The 12,110-nt window shown below is 42.1% G+C and overlaps 1 long non-coding RNA gene across 1 annotated transcript in view; it reads right to left on the reverse strand.

Annotated features, from left to right (window-relative positions):
- Positions 1-7,493, reverse strand: part of LOC109302478 — a 19,602-nt gene extending 12,109 nt beyond the window's left edge. Inside the window, exons 1-2 of the long non-coding RNA XR_002098803.1 lie at positions 7,351-7,493; positions 4,916-4,920 (exon numbers count right to left, since the gene is read on the reverse strand). This is a non-coding gene — a long non-coding RNA (uncharacterized LOC109302478). The remainder of the gene's footprint in view (positions 1-4,915; positions 4,921-7,350) is intronic.
- Between the last annotated feature and the right edge of the window lie 4,617 nt (positions 7,494-12,110).

Consider the following 12,110-nt stretch of genomic DNA (forward strand, 5'->3'; position numbering starts at 1 on the left):
TGCTGCCGGAAGTGGTTCAAGCACGTACTTTGAACACCTTCAGGAGAAATTCGGATGTTTATCTTGCTGGGATCCTATGACTTCCTTTCCCTTTTTTGTCTTCCTTGCCTTCTCCTTTGCTTTACTTCCCCTTTCTCTGCAGCTACAAATGAATGTGAATTCCATTGTCTTGGAATTAGCCAGGCGATTCAGAGAGCTCATCTAAACATGGATGAAGTTTCTCCACAGTGCTTTTTCATTCATAGAAACAGAAATGTTAGCTTGTCCAGATCAATCCTCAATTCATTTTTACAGAATGGGCTTTCAGAAGCCAAGAGCTCAAGATTAAAAAAAGAAAGGAGAAAAAAAACCCCGGAAAAGCCTCCTATGCAGAGAAAAACCCTCTCCTGTTGATAATCCTAGATTATTGGTAAAATAAACCATTTTTTTCAGCATTCATTTTTTATATACATCTCCAGTCTTCTCTCATTAATATTTCCATCATTTCTATTTTCACATTTTTCTCTCAATCTTTCTGTTGCTCTGTTTCTTTTCTGCCATTATGTTTTGTTCTGAGATGTTTCGTTTCTCTCTGTTCTCTTGCTCTTTTTCTCCTCACTTCTTCTTGTCCCCTTAACAGATGTTTCTTTCTTATCCTCAACCTCCGCTTGTTGCTTCTCCGCCCCATCTTTCATTTGTTTTCCCTTTCCTGCTGGCAGGCAGATGGGTGACTGGCTGCTTGGCACTGGAAATGTTATGGGAAGGCTTAGTCTCCATCCCACTATGAGAACAGGCTGTTCTTGTGATATTTCGTTGCAAATAGGGTGACAATACTTTGCACTGCTGGACGGACTGAAGCACCAAATGGTGGTTTTCTGGATCTCCTCCATTTTCATGATGCTCTGCAGGGTTTTAGAAGACATTTGGGGAATGTTTTAATCAGAAGTGATCATCCTTCTTCACTGGCCGGACCTGGGAGAGAGTTCTTCAGCCTGTCAACATGTAAAAGTCCCTGGGCTTTCTGGGAGAGAGTGGCTCATTCATTTAATGAATGAATGAATGTAGGCATCCCATAGTGGCCATCTTGAATGGTCCCATGAAAAAAATGATACGAAAGGATAATGATGTCAGCCAGCACCCCAAAATATAGCTAAATTCTCAAAGCATTACTTCACTAGGTTACTTCATTGGATACTGCAGAACAGGACTATCCAAGTGGTGGCTCACAGGCTTCATGCAGCCCTTGAGAGACTAACTTGCAGCCCCTGGGCTCCTGGTTCAGGTACTGCTCCCCACATCACTCTTGCAGCTGTCACTGCAGTCTCAAGGCTCCCTCTTCCTTCTCCTGCTTCCATTTCAGGGCCCCACTCCTTGGAGCACCAGCACAGTGCAACATGGGGATGTGGTATGTGGCCTGTGACATAGCATAGCATGATGCATCCCATGCACAAAGTAGCTTCAGAGACTTGTGGCCCATGAAGCATGTGGTCAGGGGGCTTGCAGCCCCCAGCCTCTCAGAAGAGCATTTACAGCATATATAATAAGGTGCGACGGTTGGGGTCTTCTTCACTGCCTCACTCTGAGCAGACATGCAAGATTCAAGCAATGGCTGTGTGCTATTATACTTACACATACGCAACTAATACTCCTGTGCACTAGTTTTGTTGGTAGGAATACTGCTTCAAACTCTTTTGGAGGCCATTCATTTTATTGTGCATTTTATTAAGCATTTTCTTATTTAAATCCATTTAAAAATATTTTTCTTGAAACATGCTCTGTTTCACAAAGTACCCACTTGGGAGAAGAATGATTGCTTTGCCTAAAGTAATTGTTTTATGAACATCCTTTCACTGCTCTATTTTTCTGTACTCTCTGAAAATAAGGTTTTAGTTTTGCCATTAAATTATACATTGCACAACTTTGCCAAGGTATCCTTGCTAATAAAAAAGAAGAAAGCACAGACTACTGATTCTGGTTTCTGTGGACCAGAGCTTTCTGCTATGGTCACTGCACCATGACTTCCTTTGCTTTTATATGATTGTCTAATTCACCAAGTGTATAAATATGTTAAATGGGTAAAAGGAAGGTTGGCTAACTTTAGGAGCCTGGTAGGCAGAAGTACAGTAAGGTCAGGCTGCATTTTACTATCTTGTATTTCCTCAGTGGTACTTTTTTGGTGTTATTCAAAGTGGGGTGTCAGATGAGGAACAGAGTTCATTTTCTTGAGATACTAATATTAAAGTAATAGGCTTTCTACATTGTGGGAGCTTGTCTTTTTACACCTTGACCCCTGTGCGGGCTGCAAGTGGCTACAGTGTGGGGTGCTAGCCATGGAGCGAGCAAGGGGCCTCTTTTCCCTGTGCTCAGCACCAGCTTGTAACCCAGCCTTACTGCCAGCCTGGGTTCCAAGCCAGCTCTGGTCTCACCCGTTGGCGACAGCAGCTGCGGCTCCCTCACATACCATGCCAGGCAGTGTTGGTTGCTGCTGCCCACTGAAAGCACATGCTGGGCAGTCCACAGGTTGTGGTGGCAAACACTGCCTGGTGCGGCAAGTGGGGGGGCTGCAGCTGCTGTCACCATGCGCAGCCCCAACAGGTGAGCCCGGAGCTGGCACAGGGCTCAGGCTGGCAGTGGGGCTGGGTTACAAGTTGGTGCTGAGCATGGGGGGTGGAGGGAAAGCAGCCTTTTCCCACTCCATACCCGGAGCCCCTCACTGCAGCCACTCACAGCCCACCTGGAACTGCCTGCTCTTGCTCTGGACAGCCCTGCATGGGGTATGAGTGGCTGCAGTGCAGGGCACTGGCCATGGGGTGAGTGAGGGACCGCTTTCTTCCATGCCGGGAAGGAACCCGAGGAAAAGCTGAGCGTGAGAGGGGAAAAGTGGCCCTTCCCCTGCCCCATGGCCCGTGCTTCCTGCTGCAGCTGCTCACAGCTCCATGCAGAGCAGCCATGTGGTCCCAGGCCAGAAGCCCCAGCTGGGCCCTGGTGTTGTGGGAGCTCACCGGGCTTCCCCTGGGTCCTACTGCCCTTAGTTCCTGTCATCTTTGACAGGAACCAAGGGCAGATGAATATTAATTTTCTAAATTTTTTAGGGGCCCCCCATGCCGGATAGAATGACCTTACAGGCCAGATCCAGCCCACAGGCTGTAGTTTGCTCACTCCTGATCTTGACTCTCTCCTCTCTCTCCCCCTCAACCCCCTGCTACTTCTTGCCCCACCACAGCAGTCAGGAGGATGAATTTAAGATGACCCTCTAATAGATTTTATACATGGATAATTATAACAAATTTATAGAATCTAATTATTGGAGGCAGGGTCACTTTAAATTCAAAATAGTCTTGGATTCAGGTAAATATGTTATTTTCATATTGCCAGCATTACCAAACCCATAATCAGATACTCAGGAAGAAGAAAAATGAGAAAAGCTTCCATAAAGAAGGGTTTGGGGATCATTTTTCCGGCATGGTTTACCATTGTGGGTTCTGAAAGGAACCTCAGGTACATATACAACAACTGTTTGCAGCAACTTTCTTGGGATTGTCTCATTCCAAAGTGGGAGGCAAAGGTATATTCCTTAACAGAGCAATCCTATGAAAATTAATTTTCCTTTGGCCTTTGTTAAAAATATCATTAATATGAGAACATTTGGAGACTACTAGCTTAAGCTCTCATCCTGCAAGCGGTTTTGTGTGGATCTACTCAAAGGATTAAGACTACTTACACTGATTCAGCAACCATGTCAGTGTTGGCTTAATAGTACTATGGCAATGGACTTTAAATGGGAAACTTGGTAGTGAAGTTACATATGTGCATAAGTGTTTGCAGGATCAGGGACCTAAACTGTGAGCAGTATGCAGGAAGGGGGTTTCTTTCAGGAGAAAGTGTTTTTCTCCACAGCTTATAAGGACCAAATATCAATAAAAGCTAATAATTACAGGGAGCTACTAGTTGGTACCTGATCTAATTGATTGAGGTGCATATTTTGAAGTTTTAACTTGCAAAAAAACAAACAAAAAGCCCAGAAACATTTCATAGTGCATGGTCACGGAAATGGTTTAATTTTATTAAGCCAAGGAATATTTCCATATCTTGTGAAGGTGAAATTCAGTATTTGTGACTGGTACAACACCAAAACAGTTCATTCTGAAGTATTATGTTAACTTTTTAGACCCTGCTAGTACAAGTGCTTATACATGAAATTAATTATACAAGTAGTCTCATTATGGACAGTAAGTATGTACATGTCAGCAGAATTAGTGTTTTAGTCTCTATTTACTTTCTTCAGTGTAGAGTCATTTTTTCATATGAACCTTTTCCTCCCCTTGCATAGATTTGCGGGCTAGGCCTTTACATTTGGCAAGCACAAGATGCTGGAGCCCCAAAGTGGTCATTTTGCAGCTGACTGCTGGTGCTTTTTTGCATCTGATAAGCTCTTATTATTTTTTCTCTCATTTTCCAATTTGCTGCTAAGCTGGTGATTCATTGTCATAGTTCCTTTTTAATTTCAGTACAGTTTTAAATAAGCTATGCTCATCTTCATTTTTTTAGTTGTGTTTTTGGCATGAAAAGTAAGATTATTGGCATGAAATTTAAGGTTTCTAGAAAAAATACCTTTTGGGAACAACTTATATCTCAGGTTATAAAGTCACTGTCTCACTCCTTGGTTCAGTATTTGTCTGTGACTTAAAGCACAAATTTGAAAAGCAGGGAATATTGGTGAAGTTTAAACAGTACCTAACCAACTTAAAAGCTAAGACCCAGTGTTCAGATGGGACGAAGTCATTTTGAAAATGGGATCTGAGGAACATTTTTGAAAATATCTATCATGGAGTATTTTAAAATTGCTTTATTTAAAAACTGTCTTACTTAAAATCATGTAAGATTAGACATAAAACTTTGCGATTCTTTGTCTTAATAAAGCTGGACATCCTGCAACATGCTCTTATGTAAGATTAATTTCAAATTACATGACTACAGTCTATCATGTCAAACTTGTACATCAATTTAAATTTAAGCTCAAACTAAATGAAAAATTCCGTATAGATGAACATCTCATTTATCACTTCTATCTATTTTTCAAAGCAACTATTGGAAATGTATGAAGCCAATATATTATACTAAATGGTCTACAAAAAACAGTATTGAGTGTTATTGGGAAGAGAGAGGCTTTTATCCTGCTCTTAACATTACACAAAACCACTATCAAGACATTCATGAAACTTGTTTTTTATAAATAATTCAGTAGAGGTGAATTTAGGGTAGTAGATTATCAATAATTTAGCAATTCATGAAAATTTGTCATTAGGGTGACCTAGAACTTTTTTTTAATGGTGACCAACCATTAAAACTTGTATATTGAACCTTAATTTATATAATACTTATTTACTGTACTTGCTAGAGTAAATATAGAGATGACTGCAGTAACTTATAGTTATTTGAGGCAAAAAGGCCAGTTTGGAGAAAAGTGGCACTAAGTAACATAAGACTGATACAGTAGCCACCACTTAAAAAACTCACCACCTAATAACCACTGAGGTATTAATGGTACCACAGTTAACTCTTTTCAGCAATACAGTACCTAATATCACCTAGTATTATGTGCTAATGTTTAGTAAATGTGGTCTTTAACAGTGAGTTTTTCATGGCCTTTGTCTTTCCCTGGTGGTGCTTTTTTTGGTACAGGTATGAAAGGAGGGTAAAGATGCCTGTAAGAGAGCAGGAGTCATCATGGGGAGGAAATCCCCACTTGCTCCCTTCTCCTCAGCATCTGGGAGGCAAGCTGCCTCACTAGTGATGGGACAAGCCTCAGTGGCTGCTGGAGCATGGCAGCTGGAGAGCTGGTCCTTATTCAGCACTCCCAGGAAGCCTTGAGATAGGTCCAGGGGCATGAGAGGGATAACCCTCTTAACCTCAGGAGTTCCCCCAAGCTGAGGTGCAAGTAGGCCCAGAAGTGAAGGGATGGGTGGCAGGGATGCTCAGGGCAGTACAGTGGCCAGCACAGCTGTGGTCCAGCCCCATAAATGGTCCCCCTGAGAAACAGAGTTCCCTAGAGGGAAAAGAAGCCAGTTTATGCCCTCAAGGGAAGAAATACCTGATCCCAACTCATCCCAGGTGCTTTGCCTTAATATAGGACAGATAAGCTGCAGCTGGAGACCAGAAGCCAATGCTAACAGGCTGGGAGCATGTGGAGGAGAACAAAAAAGGACACATGAAGCTGTGAAAAAGGAAACCCTACACTGGAGAGCGACGGTGGTAGGGGGTGAGGGGCACACCTGCCCATATTTCTTTATTTTTGTGACTGATGGACTGTGGGGAAATCCCGGAAGTCAGCCAGGAAGGTACAGTGTTTAGCTCCTGTCTGTGAAGCCTTAACACCAAGAGCCCTTAAGTCAACCCAGAGGACTGTGGTGGAGGTGTAGGGGTTGCAGGAGCCCCTGTTATAGGCCTGTGAGGCCTCACTCCAGGCCATTGCTAATTATTTTGGGCTAGTAGAAAGAGAGCCCTGACAGCAGAGCTGGTTTTCTATTCTGGGATAGAATTCTACTTTAATGCCATCAAGCCATGGAGGGTGAGCATCCCGAGAAGGTAGCATAGTCTCTTAACAGGGTACGTGGTGCAGGTCAACCTGTGAAAAAGGGGCTCGACCACAATGCCACAACAGGATTCAGGACGTGGCATCCATGGGTGAGTGTTATCTTTGATACTTCTAGCAGCCTTAAGTTGTGCTACAGAGTTAGGGTACTTAATGGTCCCTAAATAAGTACTGTGTTCTTATACCAGAGCTCTTACTCAGTGTACCTCCAAAATGATACAGACCTGGTTTCAGTGGCCAGGTGGGAGTTCTCCTCTGAAAGATGCACCCAACTGAGTTATTATTGGTTTCCATTACTGGGGTGGTGAATATGCTATTATAGGATATAGATCTGGACAGGGAATTCCTGAATTGCAATTGAATAAGGAAAATGTCCAAATGGGCTAATTTTGGAACTTGGAATCCTTGCTCCCCCTTTTCCATAGGTTTCATAGATATTAGGACCTTGTAAGATCATCGAGCCCAGCCCCCTGCCCAAATGGCAGGAAGTCAGCTAGGGTCAAAGGATCCCAGTGAGATAAGCATTCAAATGTTTCTTAAAAAAGAGTCAAGAGTAGGTGCTTGCACCACCTCTGTAGGGAGTCTTTTCTAGGCCTTGGGGGCTCGGACAGTAAAGAATTTTTTTCCTTATGTCCAGCCTAAAACGGTCTTGCAGGAGTTTGTGACCATTGGACCTTGTCATCCCTTGGGGTGCTCTGGTGAACAGATGTTCCCCCAGATCCTGATGCATACCCTTTATGTACTTATAGGCTGCCACCAAGTTGCCACTGAGCCTGCACTTCTCTAGGCTGAAGAGTTCCATGGCTCACAGTCTCTCTTCATAAAGCATGTTCTCTTGCCCTGTCATCATGTGCTTGACTCTCCTCTGAACTCTTTCAAGCCTCTCCATAATTTTCCTGAATTGTGGAGCCCAGAACTGGATGCAGTACTTCAGCTGCAGCCTCACCAAGGCTGAGTACAGCAGGAAGATGACATTCTGGGTCTTGCTTGAGATGCACTGCTAGATGCAAGCCAGAGTTTTGTTCGCTTTGCCGGCTGCAGTATTGCATTGGTGGCTCATGTCCATCTTGTGGTCGATCATGACTCCCAAGTCTCTTTTGGTCATTGTGCTAGCAGGTGCAGCATTTCTGAGCCGTGATGTGTCTCTCCCCCCTGACACCCCTCCGTGGCGGAGCACCTTGCATTTCTCTGTATTGAATGCCATCAGTTTTCAGTCACCCAACTTGCAAGCCTATCGAGCTTGGATCACCAGCCTATCCTCAAGTGTAGATACTGTTCCCCAAAGTTTGGTTCATCAATGAACTTGGCCAGTCTGCTTCTAACACCAGTGTCCAGATAGTTTATAAAGACATTAAAGAGTGCAGGTCCAAGAACAGAGCCTTGCACGATACCACTGGTCACCGAGTACCATGTTAATTTCGTTCCATCAACCACCACTCTCTGGGTTTGACCTCAGAGCCAGTTCCCCAGCCATCAGACTGTAGTGTAGTCAAGGCCACAGTTGCCCAATTTGCCCATGAGGACATAATGGGACATCAAGTGAAAGGCTTTTTTAAAGTCCAAATATATGCTATCAACCTCTTCCCTTTTGTGCAGGTGATGTGTTACCTGGTCATAGAAAGAAATGAGATTGGTCAGGGAAGACCTACCTGCAACAAACCCATGCTGGCTATCCCTCAGAATGTTGCCTTCTGTTAGCCTGTCAAGAATGGTTTCTTTGATAAATTTTTTCCAAGATCTTTCCAAGGATTGAGGTCAAACTGATTGGCCTGTAGCTATCTGGATCTTCTTTCCTCCCTTTCTGGAAGATAGGCACCATATTGGCCCTCTTCCAATCTTCAGGTACTTCATCCGAGTGCAACGAGTTCTTAAATATCCTTGCCAGTGGCCATGCTATGATGTTGCCAGTTCCTTTAGCACTCCTGTGTGCAATTTATCTGGACCAGGTGATTTGTGGATGTCCAGCCTCTCAAGGTGATCCCTCACAAGATCTACACCAATAGCAGGCATATATTCACCCTCACACTGGTCATCCCACATCATGTTAGGCAGGGTAGTCCATTTGGGCTGGTGAAAAACTGATGCAAAGTAATCATTCAGCAGATTGGCTTTTTCCTGGGTGTCAGTTGTCAGCTTCCCCACTTGGTTTAGCAGGGGTCCAACATTGCCCTTGTTTTTCTTTTGAATCCCCACATATCTGAAGGAGGACTTTTTATTGTCCTTGGTTCATATAGCCAGTTTGAGTTCAGTTGCAGCCTGGGCTTTCCTAGTTTGCTCCCTAAAGGTGCAAACCAATGCAGAATACTCCTTCTTGGTGGTGTTTCCTGTTTTCTATCTTTTATAAGCCTCTTTTTTTTAGATGTAGAAGGCCCATGAGTTCCCTGTTGAGCCAAGTGTCACCTGGTCATAGAAAGAAATGAGATTGCTGAGCCTTTTATCACTTTTCCTATGGGTTGGAATGGACTTCCCTTGTGCTTCTAGAATCACTTCCTTAAGGAGAAACCACTTGTCATGAACTCCCATCCCTGTCAAATCATGGCCTCTCAGGGCCTTGACAACAAGCCTCCTCAGCTTATGAAAGTCAGCTTTCCTAAACTTGAAAACTACTGCATTGCTGACTGACTTGCCAGCTTTGCGATGTGAAAGTGATCAACTCATGGTCACTGTCACCCAGATTTCCTTCTATTCTTAGGTCACTGATTAGATCATCCCCTTTGGTCAGTACCAGGTCCAGCAGCACCTTACGTCTTGTTGGCCCGTAAACTTCTTGAGACAGGTAGAGCTTATCCATACATGTGAGGAAGCTTTGAGACCGACTGGATTTGCCTAAGTGCTCTTCCCACTCTATGTCTGGGGAGTTGAAGTCTCCCATAACAACCATACACTGAGAGCATGCAGGCTTAGCCAGTTCCATGGCAAATTGATGGCCAAGCTCTAGTTCCTGATTTGGAAGTCTGTAGTAGACTCCTACCATTGTATCCCCTTCACCACCTTCCCCTTATATTCAAACTTGGAGGACAAAGAAAAGTAAACTTAGACCTGCTCTCCTGTGTGTGGAGGACTTTGCCCCTCTGAATGGTGAAATCTAACTACAACATCTTCCAAGCTTTACTAGTGTATCTTATATAAATAAAATTACTGGTGCTACTATATGTTCAGATATATATATATATACTATATATATATACTATATGTTCAGATATATAGCTTCAATAGTATTTATTCTAAAATAGTTTTGCAATATATATTATTCCCCAAACAGTTTGTTTTTATGCAAAGTATGCATATTGTTAACAGTGCAAGCATTTGTAACCTTCAGGAGGATATACAGTTGGATCATTTTGTAGTACCTAAGTTGACCCAGCACAGCAGTAGCTTGCTTTCTGTCAAGCTGTAAGAAAATAAAAACTGAGCTAGATTTCCTTTTAATTCCTGTAAAATATAAAATGGATCAGCAAATTTCTAATGATGATTGAGGTACAGACCTTACAGACTAAGGAGTAAAAACCTATCCTAAGGCTTTAAGCTGTCAGATAAACTCTTTCAATTTGATGTTTGCTATCTCATGTTATTCTCTCTTTAACGTATTACAATGATAACACAATAAAAAAGGTACTAAAATGAGAACTAAGCTGTTCCCACCCCCCCCTAAATACAGCCTACAAATATTTAAATTTGAAAGGACAGGGAAGATTTTTATGTAGCAGGAAGGAGTAAAATTTCCTTTTCATTTCATCTGGGGGAAAACAGTCTGTAAATCTGAAAGATTTTGCAAAGTTTAATTTTATGTTCTATGTGATAAGGTAATGCCCACATGTGTGGTAAGCTTAGTTAAAGAGTCTGCCTGCTTACCTTTGGAGCTTTATTCTATATTTCTTGCACCCCAAAATTCCTACTGAACTCTTAGTGTGAAAAGGCTATATGATTAGACTATTTTGATCAGGTGGCACTGAAACATCTCTGAAATGGCTACCATGCCACACAATTTCCAGGACTGAAAATTTCAGATTTGCTACTGTGAAAACAGTAATTTAAAGAAACAAGGTCTCTTTTCTGAAGCCAACATGGCAAAGGAGGAACTATTTAGTGAAATAGTGACTGTTTTGGAATCATTACCATCTAATCCCCCCATAGGAAATGCAGAATAAAAATGAAAATATGAACAACTTTTGTTGCTTATTCATCATGCATAAAAAATCATGGCCCAAGTCAGAAAATAAAACCTACTTTAACAGACCATGCATCTTATCCAGATGCTACTGAAATGGTCTTCTCTTGGTTTTCTTATTTCCAACCAGTGTAACATTGCATATTCAAATGATTTCAAAAGGTTCCCTTCTCAGTAAGATGTTTTATAGGAAACAGAAATAAGAACGTATGTAGGAAGTCTTTGACAGTCTTCCTTATTTAAGTCTGATAATAAAGGCAAGCAGGTACACATGGCTGCCTAGTTAGGCCTCTTACTACCCTATGTAGACACCTCATTCATTATGGAGACGTGGTTAAACTTCTAGTAGCCAGATCTGAAAAATTTCAGTTTCAGTGAAGAGTTTCATTTACTTTACTATCTTAACACCTCTGCAACACGGGAAAATCTTCTTTTTGACTCCTTTAAGGGGGAAAAAGCTCTTTACATCTTTCAACTTTGAGATAAACAGACTATTCCAACTTTTTTCTGAGTCTAATCTGCATAAAATGAACTGTTCCAAACAGAAGATTTTACCACATCTTCAACTCTCCTATGAAATATAAACTTTCATTTCTACCTAGGAGAACCTTTACAGTTTTTTTTCCTATCACCTAATAAGGGTGCTTGTGCCTGAAAGCTTGCAGATAATGAATTTTTTTTTGCAAAAATCTAGTTGGTCTAATAAAAGATATCACCTGTACCATGCATTCTGATTCAATATCATTCTACCATATTATTTGCAGACAGAGCCAGTTCTTATATGGTAGCTCTCAGGTTCCTTGACTAGAGTTCTATCACATTTCCTAAGGCAAGACATGGCAAATGGTCACAGGGTAACAAAGAAAAGAAATGACAAAAAATATAAAATGTCTTAGTTCTTCTCTGATGCTTTCAGTTCAGTTACAGGAAGATAAAAGGCACAACAAATGACCCATTGTGCAAAAGTATGCTTGCCACCTCTACCACTGAAAAAAAAATGTGGTTAGAACACGCTTATTTCTATTTTCTTTTGATCAGGCTAAAGTATTTACTAGGATCATGTATCTTAAGTATCACTTTCAGTGAGGTACGTTGTCAGTAGCAGTGTTGTGACACTACATTTATTAGGGGTGGGCAAAATGGCCTGTATTTGATTCAGATTCAGCCCAAATCAGGGACAGTGATTTGTTGATTCAGATCACTGTCCCCGATTCAATTTGGCCAAATCCAAATCTGAAGATTTGATGCTGATTTGGAGAAATCATTGATTTGGCCATACACACAGCTTTAAATGTTTTTTCTACATGCCTTGAGGTACCAGGCATGGCTCATGACTGCTGTAATGGTAGGGCAGATGGAGCATCCCACAGG

Source organism: Gavialis gangeticus, unplaced genomic scaffold (assembly GCF_001723915.1).
Source record: "Gavialis gangeticus isolate Ggan-Ray unplaced genomic scaffold, GavGan_comp1, whole genome shotgun sequence".
NCBI classification, from domain to species: domain Eukaryota; kingdom Metazoa; phylum Chordata; order Crocodylia; family Gavialidae; genus Gavialis; species Gavialis gangeticus.